Source organism: Pseudorca crassidens, chromosome 7 (assembly GCF_039906515.1).
Source record: "Pseudorca crassidens isolate mPseCra1 chromosome 7, mPseCra1.hap1, whole genome shotgun sequence".
Taxonomy (NCBI): Eukaryota; Metazoa; Chordata; class Mammalia; order Artiodactyla; family Delphinidae; genus Pseudorca; species Pseudorca crassidens.
In genome coordinates this window covers 26,077,509-26,104,492 of record NC_090302.1, presented here as the reverse complement: position 1 = coordinate 26,104,492, position 26,984 = coordinate 26,077,509, and the positions used below count along the sequence as shown (strand labels likewise).

General features: G+C 43.1%; 1 long non-coding RNA gene across 2 annotated transcripts in view; it reads right to left on the bottom strand.

Annotated features, from left to right (window-relative positions):
- Positions 1–26,984, bottom strand: part of LOC137227598 (uncharacterized) — a 199,491-nt gene that overhangs the window by 50,861 nt on the left and 121,646 nt on the right. Inside the window, exon 4 of one of the 2 annotated variants that reach the window (XR_010944927.1) lies at positions 22,370–22,438. The exons of the other annotated variant lie outside the window; for it this stretch is intronic. This is a non-coding gene — a long non-coding RNA (uncharacterized lncRNA). Of the gene's footprint in view, positions 1–22,369; positions 22,439–26,984 lie in introns of those variants that run through there. 2 annotated transcript variants of the gene reach the window in all.

Sequence of the window (26,984 nt, the reverse complement as noted above, 5' to 3'; positions counted from 1 at the left end):
GAAACAGTTGTGTTTCTATATACTACCAACAAAATGTCTGGAAAAAAAAATCCCATTTGAAATAACATCAAAAACAATAAAATACTTATGAATAAATTTTACCAAAGAGATGAAAGATTTGTACACTGAAAACTATAAGACTTTGATGAAATAAATTGAAGAAAACTCAAATAAATGAAAAGATAGCCTGAGTTCATGGACCAGAAGAATCATTATTGTTAAAATCTCCATACTACCCAAAGCCATCTATAAATTTTGTGCAATCTCTATCAAAACTCAAAGGCTATTTTTTACAGAAATAGAAAAAACAATCTTGAAATGTGTATGGAACCACAAAAGATGCCAAATAGCCAAAGCAATCCTGATAAAGAAGAGCAAAGCCAGAGGCATCATCCGTCCTGATTTCAAACTATACTACAAAGGTATAGTAATGAAAACAGCATGGTACTGGCATAAAAATAAACACATCACCAACAGAACAGATTCAAGAGCTCAGAAATAACCTTCACATATACAATCAACTAATATTTGACAAGGGAGTCCAGAATACTCAATGGGAAAGAATAGTCTCTTCAATAAATGGTTCTGGGAAAAGTGGATAATCAAATGCAGAAGAATTAAATTGTACCCTATCTTACACCACTCAAAAAATTAACCTGAAATGGATTAATGACTTAAATGTAAGACCCAAAACTGTAAAACTGTATATAGGGAAAAAGTTCCTTGACATTAGTCTTGGCAAGGATTTTTTTGGATATGACACCAAAAGCAAAAAAACAAATAAAACTATAAAACCTTTAGAAAAAAAAAAGAGAAAATCTTCATAAGGTAGATAGAGATAGACAAAGTTCTTAGATATGACACCAAAAGCATGATCCATAGAAGGAAAAATGAATAAGTTGAACTTTATCAAAATTAAAAACTTGTTCTGTAAAATATCCAATTAGGATGAAAAGGCAAGCTACGAGTGGGAGAACATATTTGCAAACTACGTATCTGACAAAGGACTACTATCTAGAACACTCAAAACTCAACGTTAAAACAACAAATAATCAATTAGAAAATTGGAAAGATACATGAAGAGACATTTCACTGAAGAGGATAGACAGATGGAAAATAAGCATATGAAAAGATGTTCAACATTGTTAGTCATTAGGGAATACAAATAAAACGACAATGAGATATCACTACATACCTATCAGAATAGCTAAAATATAAAATTGGTGAAAACACCAAATGCTGGTAAAAATGTGAAGAATTGCTGGTGTGAATGTAAAGTGGTCCAGCCTCTGTGGATAATTTTGGCAGTTTTTTAAAATAATAAAAACCTGCAACTACCATATGACCCAACAATTATCCTAATGGGCATTTATCCCAGAGAAATGAAGACTTACATTGACACAAAAACTGTACATGAATGTTTAAAGCAGCTTTATTCATAATAGCCCAAAGCTAGAAACGATCCAGACGTCCTTCAGTGGGTGAATGGTTAATTGTGGTATATTCGTACCGTGGAATATTGCTCAGAAACAATATTTTTTAAAAAAATGTCAATACATGCTACAGTCTGGATGAATCTCCAGACAATTATGCTAAGTGGAAAAGCCAACTTAAAAGGTTATGTATTATATTATTCCACTTATATAACATTCTTGAAATGACAAAATTATAGAAACAGAGAACAGATTAGTGGTTTCTAGGAGTCAAGAGTAATTTCACAGTTCAAGAAACCAAGGTTCTGAAGGGGTCACAACTGAACTCTGTTCTTTGGCCACCCATTGGTCAGTTTTTCCTCAGGAATGGGAAACATTTCCTCATGCTTCACCTTGGTCATCAGATTGGTGGGATGGAAACACCTGTGCCCACCAAGTACCAGATCACCAGATCGTCCTTTGCACTAAGGCTCCCAAAGAAGGGGATGGGTGCAGAGAACCATGAGGGACTATGAAATATGTCCTGAAGAAGATTCTCTACAGAACTGAACAATAAGGCAGTCAGGACAAAAGATGGTTGAGAAGGAACATGGCTTCAAAGAGGTAAATCTAAATGAAAAGGAAAAAACAGGAACGCTTTGGAGGCAATTTCTGTAGCTGAAAGGTTTAGAGAGCAGTACTTGAATAATGGGAGGAAGGGAATTCAAGTTCCATTTCAGTTTCTTTGGTGCAAGAAAGAAGTCCTCGTGGACCAAGGAAACCATAGACTTCTTAGACACTGAAGTCTCCAGAGCAAAAAAAGTCTCAACTTCTTTCTTTATTAAGGCAAGAAGAGCCCATGGGATCCCACCCAAATCAGGGACTACAAGGCTTTGAGAGAGCTCTGTGTGTGTGTGTGTAAGAGACAACGTGTTCACCTGTCTCGGTAACCTGGTAGGTTAGAATTGATAAGCAAGACAGTGACCATGCTATACCCAGGAAAGGAATAGAGACCAGTGCCACCTAACAAAGTGGATATCAGTTTAAAGGTACACAGGTATTAAAAATGGATGGCAGATTGGCTCAAATCCAGGAAACAGGAGGTAACTTTTAAGAAAAGAGTAGTCAGAAATAAGAAGGTGCTCACCTTATGTACAAGCACTGTGGACACTTTGGTCTACCCTGTATAAATAACCCATAATAGGGGTATCATTTCAAAAAAGGATATATTTGCTGACAGCATCATTGGAACAGAGGGCGTGGTGTATCCAGGCAGAAGGAGTACACTGGTACAGGGGGTCCGAGGGTCTTTCACGTTGGACTGGCTCTCAGCTCCCCTAGAAAGGTACTGTCCTGCGGCAAACTGTCAGCTTCAGCTTCAGGAGGGAACATCTCTAAACCTGAGCCCCCTTATGGAATTAGCACCCTTGTAAGAAGAGATGCAAGAAGGCTTGCTTCTCTTTCTGCTCTCTGCCATGTAAGGGCATAATGAGAAGATGGCCATCTACAAGCCATGAAGCACCACATGTGCCAGCACCTTGATCCCGGACTTGCCAGCCTCCAGAACTGTGAGAAATAAATGTTTGCTGTTTAAGCCACCCAGGCTACAGTAATTCGTTATAGCAATCCCAGCTGACTGAGACATATGCCTAGTCTGTAAGGCTAAAACACAAATGATCAAAAAAATCTCAATTTTGTTAAAATATAAAGATCAATAATAAATCATCTATTTCAATGCAAAATAAAACTGTGAGAAATGGGTATGCTATCTGTGCAGTTTGGTATAGTTACTGTAGATGGATTTCAGATTTGACTCTGAGCTTCCTGGCAGCCAAGGCAAAAAGGTAAGTATGTTGGATTACTTAGTTCTCACTATCTGGAAGGAGAAAGTGTACCAATTCTTTTTTTTTTGCATTATGCAGGTCTCTCACTGTTGTGGCCTCTCCCATTGCAGAGCACAGGCTCTGGACGCGCAGGCTCAGCGGCCATGGCTCACGGGCCTAGCCGCTCCACGGCATGTGGGATCTTCCCGGACCGAGGCACGAACCCGTGTCCCTTGCATCGGCAGGCGAACTCTCAACCACTGCGCCACCAGGGAAGCCCAGAAAGTGTACCAATTCTTAAATTCTGAAACAAAGCTATTATAGTGAATACTGTGATAGCTTCAAAATAGTTCTACAGCAAATGCAGAAATGTTTTTAGGATGACTGTTCCTTGTATCTCTCCTCAATAAAGACTGAGGGCAAGATATTAAAACATAAATCTAAACCTCTTGATCATTAGGAAGCTGATATCATTATCAAGAATAATATGGTCCAGTAGTTTTTGGTGGTCCAGCTGCATACAGGGACAGAATTCAAAACATGAACCAAAGGAACATATTCCCACCATTAGCCATATCCAGCCCTAGACATACATCAGGAATAGCCTATGAATCAGAATTGGGGGGGCGGGGCCTGGAAATAGCACTTTCTCTGAAGTTTCTCCTAGTAATGCTGATATGAAGCCACATTTAAGAGCCACTGACAAACTACCTTAGCAGAGGAATTAAGCAACACACAACCACGGGTCAGATCCTCCCCAAAGGACCACGAAGCATTTACTGTCGGTAGCTAACTTTTATAAAAACGTAAACAAACCATCCGTCAGCCCAGAAAATTTGAAAACTCCCCCACCTGCATTTGATGAGTCCTGGCACCACCCCGCTTTCCACAGTCTTTCAAACATGAGATGAGATGTTTAGGCAGTGCTGCCCTCGGAAACAGAATTTTGACATTGGAAGGGTCATGCTCTTTCATGCCTCAAGCTCTTCAGTCATGTTGCTTCCCCGATACCTCCTTTCCCTGCTCACCCCGCCCATTCCCATCCCCCACCTTGCCAACTCCTACTCATCCTTGTGACCTCCGTTTAAATGTCACTCTGTACAGGAAGTCTTCCCTGGACACATCCCTGGACAACGCTGCCTGCCATCAGCTCCTTCTTGACCCTCCCAAGGACTGTCAGCTCCTGTGCAGTAGTGTCTTTGCCACCCTACTGTAAGCTCTACAAGGCAGATTCTCTTTGGTCTTCTTCACCCTGTATCGCTGGTTCTCGGCATAAAGCCTGGTGCATCACAGACGTCTAGTAAATATCTGTGGAGTGGATGAACGAACATCTAGCCTGCCGTATTGTATAGATACAGAACCTGAGGACCAGAGAGGCACTGATCCAGAGTTCAGCTGAGCGTCAGTCACAGAGCCAGGACCAGGAATAATGAAGATGATGAAAATGCACTGACCCTTTACTAAGTTCCCGGCACTGTGCTAAGTGCTATTCATCCATTATTTAGGTCAATCCTCATCAGATGACTATGAGGCAGTTCCTAAAACCAGATGCCATCCTGGATTTTCTCTCCCACACTCTCTCAGCTGCTCCCTCATCAAGTTCTGCCAGCCCTACTCACCAAATAATGAGAATCTGACATCTTCTCTTTATCTCCACCATAGCCCAAACCACTGTGACTGATTACCCAGACTACTGCCACAGCCACAAACTGAGCTCCCTGCTTCTACTCTTGCCCTACCCACAGATTTATCCTCCACCAGCTGCCAGAGAGATATTGCTGTTGCCAGAGAGGCCATGCCATTCCTCTGCTTAAAACCCTCTGGCTTTCCGTCCCGTGGTAATGAAATATAAGTTCCTTACCTTGGCCTGTGAGACTCAAGGAGATCTGGGCCCTGCTGGCTTTCTGACCTCCTCTACCACCTTCCTCACCTCTTGCTACTCTCAGCCACACTGGGCACCTTTCAGACCTCCAGCTCCCTGACTTGATCAAACATGTACCTAGCTCTGGGCTTTGCCCAGGGTGTCCCATCCACCTGAAGCTCTCCTGCTCTCTCGCTGCTGAACTTCAGGTCTTGGCATAGCTGGCTCATTCTTGTCATTCTGATCTCATTCAAATGTCACCTTTTCAGAGAGGTCATCCCTAACTCACCCCAATCTGAAGTAGTCTGCTTAGTCATCACATTATACTGTTTGTTTTTCTTTATAGTACTCATCACTATATAAAATTTTCTTGTATAATTCTTTATTAGCCATCTGCTTCCTTCACTGTTGTATTGGGCCCCGGAGTTATCATCAGTCCCTAAGACCCCATCTATCTCTAGAACAGTACTTGTTCACTGCTTAGCACAAACTTTTTGAATTCATGAATCAATGCCCATTTTTCAGATGAGAAAACCGAGGCTCAGAGAAATCAAGTGAGCTGCCCAAGATCACACACTTATGAAATGGCAGGAGTGGGATCAACCACATGCAGCCTCTCTTCAGAAACTTCACTCAACCCTAAAATCCAAATTTTCTAGCTTTGAGCACAGTTTCCAACTCCCTCCACCGTTCTGGATTCTTAGAAGGGAAGGACTGTGTGGTTTTTTCCTCCTGGATGGCCGAGACCCCCAGATGAATCGGACTTAAAGAAAGCATCCTTCTCAGCGTGGCCTTGGGGAGGCGTGGTGCCAGGGTTCCATCAGACACTCCCTGCTGCCCAACCCATATGTGAAGACATTTTTGCAGCCTCTGCTCTGCCACCCGGGGAAAGAGTCCTCATACGACCCCATTCCTGGGCCTCAGATGGTAAGAACCAATTCTTTCAAAAATGTGATACCTCCTGCCTGCTTTCTGGAATTTAGGAGAAGGTTCTAGCATAATCTGGTACAGGCCACTCATCTTAGAGCAGTTTGGTACAACTGTGGCCTTGAAAAGACATGTATGTGAGATGTCAGAAGCCACTCGGCCACACCCAGAGCGCCCCAGTCCCTGCTGGGCCATCACCCACGGGTCAGCCTTGCCCACTTTTGGAGAGGTCTCGGAAGTCCCAGGGCCACAGTCCAGAAAGCATCCAGAGAAGGGCAGCTTTGCCACAAAGCCAAAGGAACCCATGCGTGGGCTGCCGGAGAGACGGAGGTTGCCTGCGGGAGCCGATTCTGCTCATTCTCAGGTAGAAGGGGCCAGGATCACTTCTTGTCCACCCTACCCTCCGTCTGCCCCTGAGGTTGAAGGCGCCACCTACGAGTCCCATAGCGGGTGCTCTGTGGATGACCTGAGGCCCAGCACACAGCTGCCCCTGACCTCTTCACACTGGCAACTACTTCTTGTACTGTTTAAGAGCACAACAGTGAGGGAGCCATGGCCTGCCCTGGGGAGAGAGCAGGCACGGGATTGATTTTCAAGACTAACTGTCATCCCCAGCTGGGAAGCAGTGTGCACGTGAACTGAGCAACGGGGTTTTCTCCTGCTTCAGAAATCACTTTCTCTGCCAGGTGTCTGGCAAGGCTGGGTTGGCGGGTCCTAGGAGGTCTGTTCCTGGCCACTGAAGGATAAAGCCCTCCAGTGAGCAAGCATGAGGAGGTGTCAAGAGACCTTCTGGTAAGAAGGGCTCACCCTGTGCATGTGAGTTTCATTATCTTTGCTGTGTGGCCCTAGGCAAATTGCTTAATCACTCTGAAAGTTCCACTCATCCAAAAATCGTAGACTGTTAACATCTACTTTACCATATGCTTGTGAAAATTAGAGATAATGTGTATAAAATACCTGGCCCATAAAGGCACTCAAAATGAATGGTGGCCATTCTTCAATTCCCGTCTCTCCAGTAACTGACATCACCTAGGGCTATCCCCCCAAACTAGGTTAAATTTTCAACAGGATCTATACAAAATAATAAGGGAGGTCAAACAAGAAATGAACAAATAAATATCTTATTTGAAATAGAAAACTGTCAAGTTTCCACAGTCCACATTCCTGATGGTTCCAGACCTTGGTGGTTGAGATCACATTCTTTCCCACCAAGCTTGCCTGCCCATCTTACCTCTAGATAGTCTCCAAACTGTTCTGGTCTTCAGAATAGATCTAGAGATTTAACTTATCCTGATTCTTGGGCCAGCGCCAAAGCTTTTATTAATTTTAACCCGTTCCCTTTGGAATCTTCCATGCCCCAGGAATTCTCCTTCTGTCATAAGATACCTGGTTCCCATGCTACTTGTAAGACTCTGACGTCCATCTATTGAGATCCAATGAATGGTCTGGGTTATTAGTCATGCCTGCTTGAAATGTCACAGTGTGCTCACTCCTTTGAGAATCAGCCTCCTGCCACAGTTCATAACCCAACATGGGGCCACACCTATGCTAACCAAGCCAACTCTCTAAGGGTGAGGCTAGGAATCTGCCCATATAGAAACCCTAACTCATTATTATTCCTGTGAAAGTTTAAGAACCACTCAGGTACAGTAACAGGAAGGACTCTTAAAATGTCATAGTTCCCTCTGCTTTTATCTGTTGGAAAGAAGATGTAAGCATCTGAGTGAGGCAATCCACCATGCAGAAGCATTTATTATCTATGAGTGCCCCACATGTTCAAAGAATCATGATGAGGAATCTTAGGGCAAAAGACTAGTTCCATATTCAGTTGATCTACACATCATGTCATGCAGCACAGAGCTGGCCAGCAGAACGTGTACACTGAATACAGAGTTTATGTCTACCTCCATAGGAGGGGCAAAGGGGATAGAAGCATTTTATTTTTATTTGAATGTTGCCTAAATGAATTTAGTTTGATAATATTATAGATTACTTGATATCAAAGGAAGAAGAATTTGTGTACTCACACACACACACACACACACACACACACATTTGGCTAGCAAAATAAGGACATACGCTCTCTGGTTTGTGGTGAAACGAAGTAATATTGAGGGCCTACTAGGTGTCCAGCATTTTCATATATCTCATATAACGTTCCTAATTGCCTTAGGTAGGTATTATTAGTTCCAACTTTAGACAAAAATTGTGGCACAGAGTTGAATGATTTTCCCTATTTCCCTTACTTATTAAGTGGCACAGCTCATCTTCAGACTGGAGTCTGGCTGATTTAAAACCTGCGCCTTTGGTCTTTATCCTTTGTTTCTTTCTTAATTTAGATTTGTGTGGTTCTTCATATTAAACAAAGCTTGTCTAAGGAGACCAGGGCCTACTAGGGAATATAAAGGAAATAGACAAATATCTATATTAGGACATTGACCTGGATTTGATGAGAGATATGACATTACAGGGCTTCCGAGGAGGTTGCATTTGCATCTCACTTTAAAGGATTTGAGATTGGCCTGGAAGGATGGGAAAGATTGCTCTAGGAGAGAGAGAGTGAGAGGGCATATCAGTTGGGAGGAATGTTATGCGTAATTGTGTGGAGGTGGAAAGAGCAAGGCATCTAGATTGATTGGAGCAGGAGCTAAGGCCCCAGGAAGAAAGCAAGCATGGGCCTATAATATGGCTACTGGACATAATTTTATATTTCTCCAGCAATACTTTGCATCCTTGGAGACTGGGGGCAAAAAAACACCACCAGGACTTGTTTAGGTAGAAAGAGCCGAATGTCAATTCATAAGGATTGGCAGGAAGGCTCCTACTCTTGGAAAAGCTGGCTCAGGAGCCCAGCTGGGGTAAAAAGCAAGGGGAATGGTAGGAGGAAATTGAAATGGACCATGGGAATGTGAAGGATTGATGATTAAGAGTAGGAGCCCATAATGAGAGGTTTAGCAATTTGGATGCCCTCAGAGGAAAGGAACAGAAAACCCTAAATAAATTAGTTTAAATGCCATGGCAATATGTGAGTTAACCCGCTTAACAAAAAGTCCATGGGTAGAGCATCACCAGATGAGGGCTCTGAAGGCTCTGACTGCCTGTCTTACAACCCAGGGTCTCTGCCCTTCATGATATATATTGGCATCATCCTCGGCTGGCAGCAAAGTGGCTGCAGGAGTTCCAGAGGTCACCTTCAAAGAGCACCTTATCCAGAGGAAACTGGGGACTGTCTCTTTCTTAAGTCTCTTCTTAGGAGAAAGGAAACCTTTCCCAAAAGCCTTCCCAACAGACTTCCTCTATGTCTCATCAGCCAGAATTAGGTCACTTACCCATGCTTAAGCCCAACACAGCAGAAGGTAAGAATTCTCATGACTGACTTATCATTGAGGGTGGAATAGATGTTGGGGACTCAGCTAACTGGCCACTATAAGGGGAAAATGAAGGAATCCATACGTTCTTTCTAAGCCTTGGTTGTCTCTCATCCACCCCTCTTTACTTCTCTCATCCACACTCCAGGTGTGTGCTGTTACCATCTCTGTACCAATAAGAAAAGAGAGGCTCTGGGAGGTAGGCAACTGCCCAGGGTCCCACATCTCTACTGTGCCCCAAAGCCCCTGCCCTTTTTATTACTCTGCACTACAGACTCCGAGTGAAGTGGAAAGACAGAAGCTGTGCCCAGAGAGAGGATTTTCAGTGTCAAATATCTTACACGTGGCAACATTTCTTTTGAGGTGTCACACGCTTGGTTGGCTTCAATGAAGACCTCTAGGACTGAAGCCTGTGAGAGCAACAGTTGAAAACATTATCAAAAACAGAGAGTCCTCAAACAGGTAGGCTCCCCTGGGGAATAATTCTGGAAACAGCCAGTTGGATTGGGGAGGGTGGGCCAGGTACCAGACGCTGAGGGGTCCCATGACAAACCACACAAAGTAAACAGTGGGTTGGGGGGCTGGGTGGGGAGCCAGCCTGCCTGGGTAAGTTGGCTCAGACATCATTATTCTCTTTCCCTCCTCCTCTTACATCACACCAAATATGGAAACAGATACCTGCCTACCATCTGTAGGCAGCTCCACAAGTCATTCTTTGGAAGGTGGGAGCCAGATGGGGTGATGTTTTCTTTTTTCCTGGGCATTCACAGAATGAGGAATCTATGAACTGGAAGCAACATGAGCGATCATCTAGTCATTTTGAAGTGAAGAAAAATCCAGGGAAGCCAAGTTACCTGTCCTGGGATGGGAGGAAAGCCAGACTTAAGAACTAAGTCTCTTATCTCCCAGACCAACGCCCCTTCCACTGAACTGTGCTACTTCCCACTGTCTAGCTGACAATAAAAACTGAAAGCAGACTTCTTCTCTCTCCCTAAGAGAATCCCAGCCCCAGTGGATTTGCTGTCCCAGCACGGGCGAGGTTCTCCCGCGTCCCCACTGAATTGGCCGTTGACTCTTCTCAGGGCCAATAATGGCACGACAGTCTCCATCCCTCTGCCTCAGCCTTTAGAGAGCAGGGTCTGCATGGACTGTATTTCACAATTTACTCCACAGCGGTTTCCTGTTTTGTGCCAACAGTGTGCCCTCTCGTCTAGGAACTTAATGTAGTTTTGCTCTTTAGCCATTTAATCCCCACTCCGTATTAATAACCCAAGGCCATTAGGAATTACTGGAGTTAAAGATGGGGAGGCAGAAGTGGACTGGATTGACAGCTGCTCTTTACTTAGGACAAACGTGATTGTAATTCCTAAAAAGCAATGAACTAGATTTTTGGACTCACAGAGTCCAAGTTGAAAGAATAGGACGATCTGAAGGGTCCCCAAACTTGAATTCTAAAACTTTGAAAAATATAGGGGCTGCTCTGCCATCCTACTCTCATCTCAGCAGTTGAACTCTTATCTAACTTGACTTTGAATCCTGGATCTTGGTGATCTAAGATGAACCTATATTGTAGGAATTTCCAGAACCAGCCTCCAGGCCTAGTGTACCAGAGGCTGGTACCTAGTCAACAGGAAAAAGCAAATGGAAGTAGTTCTCCCACCACTCACTTGAGAAGACTTGCAAAGTGCTGTTAGGAACGTCAGATGTCGAGTGCAACTGAGAGGGTGGTGGAAGGACATGGACGTAATCTGGACTCATCTTCTCCAAAGAAGCACTGATGATGTCTGATGCTCCTAAAGTCACTCCTGCATTCAGTGCCCCATATGAGTGGTTAATTGTAACTCTGTCCAGTCCTCTCTCCTCCCCGTAGTTCATCACGCTTTAAGGGTGGAGATCCAAGTTGTATTCATCCTTCAGTCCCCCACAGCACCTTCCAGGGCCTGGACTACGTTGAGGCACACCAGGCATGTAGGGCACAAAATTTAAGGAGGCATTTACTCTGAGAGTCCTTAGATTCTAGGCACCTGACCTGCCTCACCCTCTTTCCTACACCATCACCCTCCTGAATATCTGACATACAGGAGATGGGCGGTGAGTATTTGTTTGCACAATGTTCGCTCCACTACCTGAAATTCTCAAATGTCTCCCCGTCACCTGCAAGTCCAAACTCTTGAATGTGGCCAACACAGCCCTTTGTGAGCTGACCCGTCTCCATCCCGAGCATCAGAGACCTCAACGCTTTGCCTTATTTTAAGCTCCAGCAATCCTCAATTCCTTAAGGTCTTGACCTCCCATGGGCTCTAGAACAGATTCCGTGCTCTGTGAAAGACTGCCAAATGAATAAATGTGAGACCTGAAACACTGTTAATACACTGATGCCAAAGGATGGGAGGAGAAGGCCTAAGGAAGAGGTCTGGCGGTGACTAAGAGCGCAGGCTTGGGTGTCATCCCATTTCCATCAGGAGCTGTGTCCATGGACCACTGATTTTCCCTAAGCCTCAGTTATCTCCTTTAAAAAGAAAAAAGAAAAGTGAGAAAAGGGCCTATTTCATTGGTCGCTGTGCAGATTTTTAAAAACGGTTCACGTAAATCCTTAGCACGGTGGCTGACTCATGTAAGCGCTCAATAAGTGGTCATTAATGTTCTTACAAATTGGAAACAAAATCCAATCTCAGAGAAGTATTTATAAATCAGCTGACTGCTACTGGGTTTCAGGAGGTGACAGCGACATAAAGCTAGCACCAGTCATCCTGAAAAGTCCAAGTTCTCTCTTTGACAGGTGCCTGCCAAGACCAGGACTGAGAGACACCTTTCCATGCTGCAGACTTGTGCTGGGAGACACCACAGAAGAATAAAGGTACAGAGTCTGGATTTCCATGTATCAGTAGCAAGACCCTGCACCAGAATTTGTTAGTTCATTACTTAGTGTCTGAGTCTTGGAGAAAACATGTAAATTATGCAGAAAGGCACCATATTGTCAGAGGCAAATGAGACCTTCATTATCCCTGTGTGAGTAGGGCTTAGCCAACAGAGCGGAGAGAAACAGTAAACCCATCAAGGTCTGGCAGCACAGATGGGTGCTCAAAAAGGTTCCAGGGACCCTCAGAGCAGGGCCAAACGCTGTCGTTATTCAAGCAGTTAACACATGGCTAGGCACGTGGTATCCCTGATGATCTGCTTCTTTGCAGCCTTCTCTAGGGGAGGCTGCTCAGCTGTCCACAACCGTTACCACCACACCCTTAAAACACAGAGCCCACATAACCCGGGTGGTTAGTATTCTCCTAGTCCCCCACTGCCGTTTATAGGAATTTCCATTCCCATGTGATTCAAAGACCCTCCTGTCTCCACGAGTCACAATTATACCATTGCATGGACTATAGGCTATACCATGTCTCCTATCCCCACCTCTGTCTCACACTGACTATATTAAAATTTATCCCCTGTGTTTACCGGGCACCATGGCATCTAGTGTCTGGCATGAAGTAGATACTACACAGATTTGCCGACTGTTGGCATTGGTTCACAGCCTTACTCTCCACCCCCAGCCCCTGCTGCCATCTCAGAGGCCCTCAAGATCTATAAAACATCTCCTCTTCCAAAGTCTTGTTTAACCTACTTACATACACTTCTCTTCCATTCCAGGAACTCACGTTTATGACCTGCCAACATCTACCTCTAAAATCTTGACCTTGAAAAATCATCCATCTGACCTCAATTTTTATCCCTTCCCCTCTCCCACTCTTCACAAACTTGATCCAAACCATCACCCCTCTCAAGTCCTGTCCTACATGTGTTCTCACACTACCTCAATCATCTCTTACTTCCCATAGTAAAGGTCACCACATATAAATTCCCCCAGATCCCTTCCCATTCACTTCCAAAATTAACTATATTTTCTTCTATTATAATTTCCTCTCTTGTGGTCCCTTAGGAAGGGAAGCTTCTTTTCAAAGCTAACCCCTGTACCCCTGCATCCTATCATTATTTTCTTGGAATAGTGCACATTTCAGCAACCTGTCTCTTTCTTCTGTCAGTCCACCTCTAAAGTCACTTCCTATTTGTCAAACCCAGTGAACTTTTAGTTCTTAACCTTAGTTGATTTACCCAAAGCATTTGACAAGGTTCTTAGAATCGTTCTTCTTAGAATCCTCTTTTTTGTCTTCTGAACTAGCATTCATTTTGGGTTTTTCTCTCATCTACATTCATCCACACTGGTAGTTGTCTCTGGATCCTTTACTTGGCCCACTCTTTAAATTCTGATGTTCCTGGAGGGTTTGTCCTGGATTCCCTTCTCTTTTCACTCTGTACCCTCTTCTTGGGTCATGGACCCACTCACATGGCTTCTACTATATGTGTATCCATATCATGACTTGCAAATCAGTATCTCCAGCCAAAACCTCTCCCTCGAGCTTCAGACCCAAATACCTAACTATACATGGAAACCTCTACCAGGATGTCTCTTAGGATCTCAACACACTCAAGACTCTTTGCTGTCTCTTCCTCTATCATACCCACTCTGCTCCTGAATCCTCCATCTCACTTAGTGGTCCCATCACGCATCTAGCTGAGGCTCAGACATGTGAATGTCTAGGTCAATGTCTAGGTCATGGATTGACTGCAACAGCTAGCTTTAACCTGAACAAGGAGGCACTTTTAGCCAGGATAGAAAAAAGATCGTTCAACCTAAGTGTCCATCGACAGATGAATGGATAAAGAAGATCTCGTATATATATATAATATATATAAAATAAATATACACACAGTGGAACAGTACCCAGCCACAAAAAGAATGAAATAATGGCATTTGCAGCAACATGGATGGACCTAGAGATTAAGTGAAGTAAGCCAGACAGAGAAAAACAAATATCATATGATATCACTTATATGTGGAATCTAAAAAAAGGATACAAATAAACTTATTTACAAAACAGAAATAGACTCACAGACATAGAAAACAAACTTATGGTTACCAAAGGGGAAATGTGGTGGGGAGGGATAAATTAGAAGTTTGGGATTAACATATATACGCTACTATATATAAAATAGATAACCAACAAGGACCTACTGTATAGCATGGGGAACTATACTCAATATCTTGTAATAACCTATAATGGAAGAAAATGTAGAAAAAGAATATATATATTTGTATATATATGTATAACTGAATCACTTTACTGTACACCTGAAACTAACACAACATTGTAAATCAACTATACGTCAATAAAAAATTTTTTAAAAAGAAAGAAAAGAGGTTGTTACTAAGAAATTGACTGGGAGGTAGGGACTTTTGGGGTCTTAAAGAGAGAAAGAAATAGAAATTGAGAAGTGACCTCTGACATTTAACCAACAGGAGGCTCATGGAATTGACCAACACCATTGAAGAGTTTCCATCAGTGTGCCCTGTCTCCCTGACAATTTAACCATCTCTATAGTGATCCTCATCTTGTCCTCCCTTGTACTTTGGGATTTATACACATGTCTCAGATCCTCCGGACACTATTGGCTCTAGAATGGTATGGCCGTGTCTGATTCATTGCTACGCTCTCTACAAACAAGGCCTGACCCCAAGGAGATACACAAGAAATGTTTGTGAAATAGAAGGATAAACAGATAAATGGGTAAGTGAATGAATGTATGAGGAAGGGAAGGAATGAGTGAATGAACTAATGGACTGGGTTGAAAATGAGAACCCATAGATGGTGGTAGGAATCCCAAGCAGCCATTATAGACAGTGATGAGATCGTATTCACTGAAAAGCATGATGGGGAGAAGAAACACACTGAGATTAAGATGATGCTAAAATGCAAATACAGTTCCAGGTCTGGGAACTGAGCAAACCACTCTTCAGGTCCCAATAACCCCATGTTATAATCTCAGCAACCCTGGATTCACTGCGTGTAGATGTGGGTACTGGTTTTCTGGAACTGGTCACTTTTATAAGGCCCTAACTCTTCTTCCTGAACCAGCCACAATACAATAACACTGTAATGGAGAATAATGCTGGCGCACTCACAGAGTGCCATGCATTCTTCAAGTATCTCATTTAGTCCTCACAACAACAATATGAGACAAGTATTTATCCTATATTACAGATGAGGAAAATGAAGCTTAGAAAAGTTAAATAATTTTCTTAAGGTCACTCTTCTTCTAAATGGCAGAGTCAGGATTCAAACCCATGTCATCTGACTTCACAGCCATCCCTCCTAATCACGTTTCCAGCAACACGTTCCCATGGCTGACTAGGAGAACAAGTTCACGTCCATTAAGCAGTTGCTATGTGAGGCACCAAACACTCTGTGGACGTTGAATCCGCAATACGCTTGTGCTCGAGGTACCATTTTGATCCTCATTTTATAAACAAGATGCTAAAGCTCATGTGACCTAGTGACACCACTAGAAAGTGGCAAAGCTGGAATGTGAAACTGAGTCGGCTTATTCCAAAACTCATGCTGTTCACCACAACATACTCTATCCCAGCCACAGCGCTCACAGTTTCTCTCTTGCTCAGTAGGTAGTTGTGGGGGTCAGAGAAAGAGCCCTGTATGTGAAATAGGATTATTTATGTTCTAGTCTTGTTTCTTCCGCTTAGGTCTATACCTTGGGCAAGTCATTTCACATTTCTGGGCCTCAGTTTCCTCCTCCGTAAAATGGAACCAGTCATGCCCCTTGTAGAACGACTGTGAGGCTTAAAGGAGAAGTCAGCGTTGATGAAAGCACTGTGCAAGCCTTTATCTCTGTGAACCAGAAAGGGGTCAATAGATGTGATTATGCTTGTCCTGGGAGTGGATGAAATGAGTCTCACAGAGATCAAGTGTCTGGTCTAACAATCTCACAGAGAATCCGTTCATTATACCAGGAATAAAGCCCAGATGTCCCTAGGCAGAAGTCCATGTGCCTTCTGCTAGGTGGCCAGGGATTGTTATTTTGCCAGGGCGAGGTTCTGCCAGCCCCACGGTGCTACTTCAGTTTCAATGTGCATCATTTCTTCCCCCTTCCACACCCCCCAGCTCTTTCGAGGCCCCTTGACATTCAGGGTAAAAGTCTTTTTCCATCTTTCCTTGGCGTAACTGTTGAGTTAAGTGGTCTTGTTCTATCAGAGTTCCTCCCAGAATGAGCAGTTTCAGAGGAGGCAGCGTGAATCTGGCCAGGCATGCTTGTCAAGTGCTTGAGACCCTCTGCTAATGAATATTGTTTTGGAGCTGCTTGGGATTAGGCCATTATCTGTGTGCTCTTCCCCTGACCCTATATGGGCCAAAATTCATTCATTCTAATTCCATGCTTAACTAGGAACGCTTTACAACTCCTTTCTCCCCTGGTATCATTTCTCTTCAATCTCCAGGACCCATTATGCAGCAATTTTGCTTTCTCCAATTTCATTTTCACTTTCAAAGTGAATGTCATTTGTAAGGCAAACGACGTATTCTTTGGATCCCAATCTGTTAAATTATTTCTGAACTTGACTTTTTTGGGGCCTCATTCTGGCTGACCTAAATTCTTCTCTGTCTACCATTTCCCCCTTCTCTCTGAAGGCAGCCATTTGTGGCTTCATTGCCTAAAGAAGCTGTTTCTGGAAGCATTTACCCGTCACCCCAGTTGGAAAGGTATCATTCCTATCTAAATTAGCAAGTGTGAACTTTTATCTGAACTCCAGGCAGAAATGATCCTTTGCACGAGAACTCCCCATTAGGTTTCAGACCCATCCACAGCATCATTCTCAGATGATTCTCTTTGGAACTAGGATTCAAATGTTTCGAATGCAAAGATCATCTCTTTAGCCACTTTTCAAAAGAACGTGCCACTCTTGCAGAGAAGATGCCTGGAATCCCAATTAGGCCATCTCTTGTCCCAAGACCATCTCAGAGGAAACGTCCTGCAAGGACCCCTGGTCTTTTCTGCCCTGGTGTTGCCAACTGCAGAGAGAATGTGCGATGGGTGACTGAGGAGGGAACAGCCTCAGTATCAAGGAATGATTTCATACAATTCACCTTCAGGAGTAGCAGCAAAGGGATTTTGCATTGAAACCATGACAGTTAACACATGTCAAAACTGATCTCACAAGGGGGCTGGCAGCCCTGCTCTGCCCCAGGTTGGACAGACAATGGGTAGAGTGTTGAGCTGGGTTTGAAGTACCCCAATTCCAGAGGACGTGCCACAGGTACATTCCACAGAGAACAATCAGGCTTCTGAAGAGACCAAACTGTGTGAAGGACGGTTGAAAGAACTGGCATGTTTAGCCTGGAAAGGAGACCTTTTGTGGGGATAAGCAGGGTGGAAAATTCTGTGGAAAATTCTATCTCAGACTCCTGTTTTACAAATTAGAAACCTGAGACTTGGAGAGTACAGACCCAGGGAATAAGCAGAGTGAACTTTCTAAAGAACAGATGAGATCATTTTGCTTTATTGCTTAAAACCCGCCAATGACTCTCTCACTGCTGTTAGAATAAAGGGACCACCCCAAGCCACACCCTCCAAGACCCCACATAATGGTGCTGGCCCTCTGTACTAGGGAAAGGAGGAGCTAAGATGGCACAATCAAGAGGCCCCCCTAAATGAATGGCTTAGACAAGGTACCAGTTTATTTCTTCACCTTATTAGAAACAGCACTATAAGTTGGACACCAGACCAGGCTTCAGTAGGAGCCAGTTAGCAGAAACTGTCCGCTGAATCTCCGGGAACATACCCATGAATGAAAAAACGATGCCTGCCTACTCTGTCTACTTGGAGAAGAGTAACAAAGAGTAGACTGGACCACAAATCGGAGGGTGGCAAACAGCTCAGGTGAGGAGGAAGCACATCTTAAAGGGAGGAGGTATGCTAATTAATGCACAGGTGATATGTGCTACATTTAAGCATATGGAGACTGTTGAATTTTATTATAAGTAAGAAGTTCGAATGATGAAAAAGTCAGAGGTGCGCAGTCAAGAGCAGGCTGGGAGGCTCTGTTATCCTTAAGGTGGAGCTTCTCTGTCTGGGGGCCGGGTGGCACCTCTAGGAGCCTTTATTTAGCTCTCAGTGTCTGCTTAAGCGTTAGCTCTTTGGGGAGCATTCCCTGCCCGACCTATTAAAGGCGCTTGCCTTTCATGTCTCATCATATCTCAGCTCAGCGCCCTGCTTGCTTCTTTCCCAGCACTTACCACAAGTTATACTTATTCATTTGATTTCATCATTTTGTCTATTCCTCCTCATCCCCACCCCACTAGACTATAACTCCATGAAGGTAGGGTAAGGATCTTGTATGTCCTGCTCGCTACTTTATTAGTTCTCTATGACTGCTTAACAAAGTGCCCCCAAACAGAGTAGCTTAAAATAACCGACATTTCTTATCCACCTTTTCTGTGCGTCAGGAACTCAGAAGCAGCTTTGATAGCTGGCTCTGGATAGGAGTCTTTCTTGATGTTGCAATCAATATGTCAGATGGGCTGCAGTTATCTGAAGGCTTGGTTGGGGCTGAAGGAGCTATTCCCCAATGGCTCACTCACGTGGTGCTGGTTATTGGCAGGAGGCCTCAGTTCCTTCCCACGTGGGCCTCTCCAAGCACTGCTGAACATCCTTACAACATGGTGGCTGGCTTACCCAGTGTGAGAATTCCAAGAGAAAGCAAAGCAGAAATCACTGTGCCTTTTATGACCTAGCCATGGAAATCACAGACTGCCATTTCTACCGTATCCTATTGGTCACACAGGTCAGCTCTATTCATTGTGGGAGAGCGATATTCACAAGAGTGTGAATATCGGAACAGGGATTGTTGTGGGCCATCTTGAAGGCTGGCTACAACCAAGCTATGCCTCAGCAGCCAGTATAGTAATGGCGTAGAGTAGGCACTTAAGGTATGTTTGTTTAAAGAATGAACGAAGGGTGAGAGCCCAAGTAAACTCAGCATTGTCAGGATTAGTAACTGAACTCAGTCTTGAAATCAAGTCTTCAACCTCCTGCTAAGTGCTCTTTCCTTACACCACAAGGCCTTCTTTATGACCCTGCCTACCATGGTCTGTCTTTTCCAACACACACAACCATCTCTCCTAGCCTGTATCAGCCTGTAACCAACCCTGGTGATGGCCTTTCCAGCAAAGAAATGCATTGCTGGGATATGTCTTTACTTTAGTATCTGGCAAGGACAGAGTAGAAACCCTGGGAGGCTGAGGAGATGAGAAGGCCTGACAGATCCATAAGTAGCATGTGACAGTCTAAGGCCAAGGTTTAGAAACTTCAGCGTGCAGAAGAATCAGCCAAGGAGTTTGGTGACGTGTCCAGAGTGGGACCTAGGATTCTTCAGTTAGGTGGGCTGGTGGGAAGTTCAAATTGCCGACGGTTACAGGACAAGCACTCCCATTGCCCTAGCTCCTTTGCACCACGGAGCACATCCTTCCTGAGGGTGTCCATAGAGAGGTGGGAAGAGGAAGCCCAGCCATAAAGCTACCAAGGTAAGAGAATTTATACAAGCTCATCAGGAAAATTAAGGCTGGGGAGGGAGAACAAGCGGGCAAGAAGTTCCCAGTAGTTTATTTGTATGGAACCCGAGTGTTGGGTGGTTGTATTTTTTAGAGGTTTTTGCACTGTGAGTGTGTGTGTGTGTGTGTGTGTGTGTGTATGTGTGTGTGTAAGTTAGCTTCCTCTAGTATCCAACTGGGAATCTGATTCATTTAACTTGTTCAGAGTCAGTTGCAATAAACCAGGTGGTTTTGCATTGCTCATGCAAATCACTTTCTCCTCACACATGGCTACAGTCCCAGCTGCCAAAATGTTGTCATGTTCTTGTCTCCAGAGCCTTAATAAGAAGAAAAAATACAGTCTGTAGCATATATGTTTTTAACACTCTCCCTGGTTATCCCTGAGCCTGGGTGGTCACTACTACCCCTGTCAATGGGCCAGCTCAAGGCAGGAAGAGAGGTGTACAGATGCCAGTGGGGCTGGAGGGTCAGGACTCTGGCTCCTCAGGTCACAGATTCTGCAGACCGAACTCAGAGTATCCTTTATTAGAGCCAAAAGAACCTTGAGTATATGGAGACTAAAATCCCCAATTCCAGTCCTGCCTTTGTATTAGGATTATTAGGATAATAATTATTAGGATATTAGGATTTGGGCTCAAACTAACAGTGCCCTAGTGCCTCAGTTCTTGTGAGAATTAAGTAAGACAATCAAAGTCAAGATTCTCTATTGTTTTTACTTGATGGTGCAGAAAAAGATATTTGTACAGTACACTGGGGTAAACAGGAAAGGTTACTTATGGCCAAAGATGATCTCTAGAGCGTTTTGATCACCCCAGCCTCTGTCCATACACCCTATGGCTAAGGGATCAATGTCTCATGGTAAACTGACTGTTCCCCCAAATTAATAGCCCTCCCAGCAAGAGGATTATACTTACTCACCCTGTAGACTCTTACGTGGCCATGCACCTTGCTTTGGCCAATGAGATGTGAGCAGAAATGACATGCCACTTGTGAGTGGAGTCTTTAAGAGCTAGTGCATACTCTGCCTTGCTCTTTCCCTCTATTACAGTGACCAGCAATGTTCCAGATCATTCTGGATACCAAAGTGAACACTGTATGCTATACGGCCACTGAAGCAGAGCCAGGCCAACTCACAATGGCCATGTAGCATGAACAAAGAATGAACTTCTTTTGTAAGAGATTTGGGAGTTATTTGTTAGTGCAGCAAAACTTCTGCTATCCTGACCATGCCATGGCATACCCAATGGGACAATTTGATCTCAAGGAAAGCTCTAATTAAGTGGAGATTGCAATGTGAACCACTCACATACACAAGCACCAATGGAGTATAAATAAGTTTTTTGAGTTTCTATCAGCTCTGAACTCTGTGGGGTTCAGCTTTATCCCAAGTTTGTGAAGAGATGACTGAAAATTCTAGTTATCATAATCCATACAAAAAGAGATCATCTCTTTTTTTGTCTCTTTCATAGGGAATTAAAATCTCCCAGAAGCTCTGTTGAAGTTTCTGTAGTATATAATTATAGTAATAATGAAAAGCATGGGCTGTGGAGTCACCCAGCATGAGTCTAGATCCTGACTGCATGATCTTGGGTAAGGGGTTTAATCTCATTTTCTTTTTTATTTTTAATTAATTTTTATTGGAGTATAGTTGATTTACAATGTTGTGTTAGTTTAATCTCATTTTCTACATCTGTAAAATGGGAATAACAATAGGATTCAATGGATTTATTCAGCAGGAATAAACAAGTTAGTAGCTGTAAGGGTTTTGGGCCAGTGCCTGGCACAAAGTACACACTTCGCACATGTTAGTAGTGGACATCTGACATACTCATGGCCTCCCATGTTATACCTTGTCATTAGAAATCTTCTAATATTATGAGTCCCACCTTCATCTCCCTTACAGCAAATTTATCTGTGGACAACTTGAACTCAGAATTATACAGGGAAGGGCATAGCTCCTGCTTAGCTAGACTGACACAAAGCACAGCTATCACAGTTTGGAAAGGTAGATCATGGCAGACTGTGCTGTCAGGCTAAGGATTTGGGGGAACAGAGTAAAGTCTTAGAAAATTTTTGTTTTCTTTTTAAGTAGATGTGGCTTGATCAGCTTTGCATTTTAAAAGATCTCCTAGGTGCCAAGGTAGAGAATGACTGGTGGGGAGTGGGGACAGGAAGCAGAAGAACCAATTGTTACAGTATTCTGTAATTTCTAAGGCGCTGCTTCAAATCCTGTGGAACAAGGTGAGATAAGAATGCACAAGCAAACAATCACTAAGGCAAATTAGTTCTAATTATTTGTGATACAATGCAAAAATAAAATATATGTACACACATCAGATTAAGAGACTTCTTTTTTAAGTGGCATTCAGTCCTTTTAACTAGTTTCCCAAAATGCAGTGCTGTTATTGATTTAATTCTGAATTTTTGCCATTGACAATGAAAGTAAGTCAAATGATCAGAATAATTCACTTATATTTTCTCCTCACGTACAACATAGAAAAAAGCTGTGAAAGATTCCGAATCCACTTACCTAGAACCAAAGAGCTTTCTGACTAATAGCTTTAGATGTATATATGAACTTCAGCTCCAAAAAACACCTCTGGAAGTAGGAGAGAAGGAAACAGTCACATCATGGAACAACCCTCTGCACTGAATATCCATCCACGTGCTCCCCCTCTCTCTCCCAGCTTTCTTTGTGATTGCTTGGGCTTGTGTGTTGAGTTCTGGCCAGCAGACTATGAACAGACGTGATGTGTCCCATGTCTGGGCCAAGGCAGCTTGGAGCTGGGGTGCCTTCATCACTTTTCTATTGGGTGACTTGGAAGCAACAAACAATAGAGCTACAAGATGAGGGGGCTTGTCTGACCAGGATGGGACTTCATGTGAATGGAGAAATGAGTTTTTATTATGAAAAATAATTGTGGATTTGTTACCTCAACATGGCCTAGCATAGCCTGACTAATATACCTGCCAAAGCCCGTGTCAGGCACTTTCACACCTGTTTTCCTCACCGAGACATCCCAATGAGCCTGCCATAAACGCAGGGCTTGGGAAGGTTGTGTAGCTTACCTAAGCTCACAGAGCTTGTGGGTGGCACTGAAGAACTTAAACCAACCGGTATGGATCTAAAACCCATGATTTTTCTATCCTGCCACACCACAACACATCCTAGTACCTTCCCACAAAGGAATCTGAAGGATCTGGCCATGGATGGACAAGAGGCACTGGGAGAGACACAAAGTTCTAGCTGGTCCCAGGTCCTCACCAAGTCTCCAGGTCTTCAGGTTTGTTCCTCTGACCTCTCCTTCAATTTCTTTTTCCTTTTAATTCTGGAGGCAAAGTAGCACTGTGGTTAAGAGCATAGATTTTTGGAGTCCTGCCACTCACAAGCTGTGTGACCTTGACCAACATACTTCACCTCAAGCAAGCTTCAATTTCCTCATTAGCAGAAATGAGGATAAAAGTACCTACCTCATAGGGTGGTTATAAGGATTAAATGAAATGGTGTCTGCAAAGTACTCAGTGTGGGGTCTAGCAGATTGGAAGTGCTTGGTGAATAGTAGCTGATAAATGTGATAGCCCAAAGCAGCCATTCATTTTAAGGTGCAATAGATTATTCTTTCCAACAAATGCTTTCTCCAGGCACTAACTGTATAAATGGCCTCAGGGCACAGTGGGACCGGAGTCCCAACCTCAGAGGCAAAGGGGACATTTTGTCAGCTTGCTTTCCTCTTTCTTGCTTACATTCATAGTTATACTTTGTTCCCATGACTAGTTGCTATTCTCCTAAAGAGCTCTGGGCTTGGCATCGAGCAGGCTGTTCATCTAAAAGAGCAGAACCTCTTCTAGAATTAGCGATTCCATCAGGAATCTCAGGACCCTCAGAATCAGTTCCTCATCTGAAAAATGGGAATGATAATCTCCACTTTACTGGCTTTATAGGAGGATTAAAGAAAATCTCACAGGGGAGAGCCCGCGGCACAGTTCCTAGCATGTAACAGGCATTTCGGAACTGAGAGTTATGTCTCATCACCTCAGGAGGGAGGCTGGGGCAAGTACCCTGTAGATAGTGGCGGAGGGCTTAGCTGTGGGAAACTGTTCTGTGGGACACACACAGCTTTTATTTTTTATTGCTATTATTTTTTAATTATGGTAAGAACACTTAACATGAGATCTACCCTCAACAAAAATTTAGGTGCACCGTTACAGTAACGTGAACTAGAGGCACCATGTTGTATAGCAGATCTCTGGAACGTGATCATCCTCCATAACTGAAACTTGATGCTCATTGGATAGCAACTCCCCATTTCCCCCTGAGCCCCAGCTCCTGGCAACCACCACCCTGCTTTCTGTTTCTATATATGTGACGATTTTATATACCTCATACAAGTGGTATCATGCAGTATTTGTCTTTCTGCGACTGGCTTCTTTCCCTTAGCCTAATGTCTTCAAGGGTCATCCATGTTTTAGATATGGCAGGATTTCCTTCTTTTTTGATGCCTTTTTTTTTTTTTTTGTGGCCGCACCACGTGGCATGCCAGATCCTAGCTCCCCGACCAGGGATTGAGCCCATGCCTCCTGCAGTGGAATCACGGAGTCTTAAACACGGGACCACCAGGGAAGTCCCTAGTCTTTTGATAGTGATGAGAGAGAAATAAGCACTTTCTTTTCTCTTATATATTTAATAATTTTTAACTTAAAAATGTACATATAATTTATGTTACCTAGGAAACTTAGACAATTCAAATAAATCCAGAAAAGGGAAAAAGAAAACGATCCATAATTTGGACAGCAGAGAGACTTAGACACCGTTCCAGAACTTCTTCTAGGTGTGCATAATTTTTATTTAAGTCTCATAATGCATATGGCTTTATAATTTGCTTTCTGCCCTTAACTAGGTTTTGGATCTATCTTTCCACATCAGTAAGTATCTATAACCAGTTATTACAACAGCTGCATGGTATTCCATTGCATGGAATAAACTATAGGCGGTTTCCAATTTTTTGCTATTGCAAGCAACCCTGTGATCCTCAATGCTGAAATAATCACAGGGCAAAGCATTATTAGCTCTGCCGTCTAATTTCAGTCCCCACTCCTGAATCTCTTGCTTGTCCCTATTATAAATAATTAAAATGTTTTCCAGTTAAACCTGCCTAATTACATATTAATGGTTCCTAAGTCAAAAGATCATTGCTGAGTTTAATTACAACAGAGCCACTTGTTCACAAAAACCCGATCCTTATTTCATATCAGAAACAACCCAATAACCTACAGACTGAACTTCATAGACCCGAATGATCTTCTACAACAAAGAGATGTCTAACAGGGTCTTCTCTGGAAAGGCAGAATTTATTTCATACCTAATAATTCAGACAAGAGAAAATAAGTTCCAAAATAAGGGAATCTGTTTGTGAAAACAGTTTCTAAATTATGAGCAGTGCTGCAAAGTGGACAGGGCATGACAGAGAGTCAGACAAAATGAGGTTATCATTGGGACTGATCCTTATTTGCTGTGTGCTCTTGAGCAATTTACTTAACTTCTCTGAGTCCTAACTTCTTTATCTGTAAAATACTTACTACTCTCTATTACAATGTTGTTGTATGGATTAAAATGTTGATAGATAACACCAATGTTTTATTTGGTCACAGATTAATACAGAAAGAAAGTAAAATTCCCTCTTCCCATTCAGAAAGCAACAGAAGGGCACCAGGAGTGAAATTTCCCCTTCTTGACCACTGAGACATGGAGAATAGCTAGAGTCAAGGCCCTCTTCAACTTACAAGAAACTGTCTCTTAGTCCAACTCTGTCTTTGATATCTCAGGCCAACAGAGTTCTCCATGAATAGGGTGGCGAAAGAACTTATATCCACACTGGTACACTTTTTTGAGACCTAACTGGGGCACTATAAATAGTAGGGACAGCAGGTGCAAACTTGAGCTTTCCCAGGCAGACTGGTAACCCTAGTATTAACTGGATAATAACCAGTCTACATGGAACGAGTAGGAAAACCAAGTCATTTCATTTCAAGTCCTCATCTAAGTTGTCTTGGCTCTTCCCTAAGTGATCAAGAAAAAATAATTCAATCACAGACTGAAGTACACACAAAGTTTATCTGCTTGTCCAGAATGACCCTTTGGCTCTATCTCTTTGAATTGTCAATTCCCTTATCAGTCTTCTCAAAGCTAAGCAAACATCTTTCTCTCCCCCATAAATCTTGTTGTGCAATTTTATAAGCTTTGTGTTTTCCATTTATATGATTTTTTTGTTTTTACACATCCATTACATGCCAAGTCCTAGCCTAAAATTATGGGAACTATAGAGATGTCTGAGCCATAGTCTCTGCTTTCAAGAAACACACAGTTAAGCCAGGGAGATGAACACAGAAGCCATCCACAAAAATGTACGATAGGAAAAATTCCAACATGGCGGTATGTGCAAAGGATCATGGGACACAGAGAAGAGGGTGACCGACTCTTCCCTAGAAGGCTTCACAGAAGTGGTATCATTTGATGCATCTCAAATGATATTTTCTAAGTGAAGAAGTATGGGGAGTATGTCCTAGGTACAAGTTAAGGAAGTTTGAGACTGTGGAATGTGTGAGGAGCTGCCCAAGGTCCAGTGTGGCTGGAGCCTGCTGTGAAAGAGGGCGAGAGGTTGGCCTCCAAACTCTCTCTGGGTTCCTAAAACCCTCTCCAGCAGCGGAAATCCAAACCAAGCAGACTTCTTGCCTCCTCTCTAACAGAACTCCCAACAGCCCCAGAACTTCTTGCAAAGCTCCAACACGTTTTCTTTGAACTTCTTTAACAACAATGCTACAGTTTCAATTTCTTAAAGTGTGTGTGTGTGTGTGTGTGTGTGTGTATAAATGTGATGCCACATGCCCGCTATACTCTACCAGATTTTTGCCATGATTTTGTACCAGTGAAAACTTTATGAATAGATGCCATACTCTGACTTTTAAAACACCTATAAGTGACTGGTTTTTAGAAGAATTTTTCCTCACAGTATTCAAAACCGGTCCATTCATATGAGGAACCCATGTGAGACCGAGATGCACCCTATATTGAGTTTACATCCTTGTAAACAAGTTTTTCTGCTATCATTTCTGTAGGGTATAAAAAAAAATCAATGTGATTCTAAATC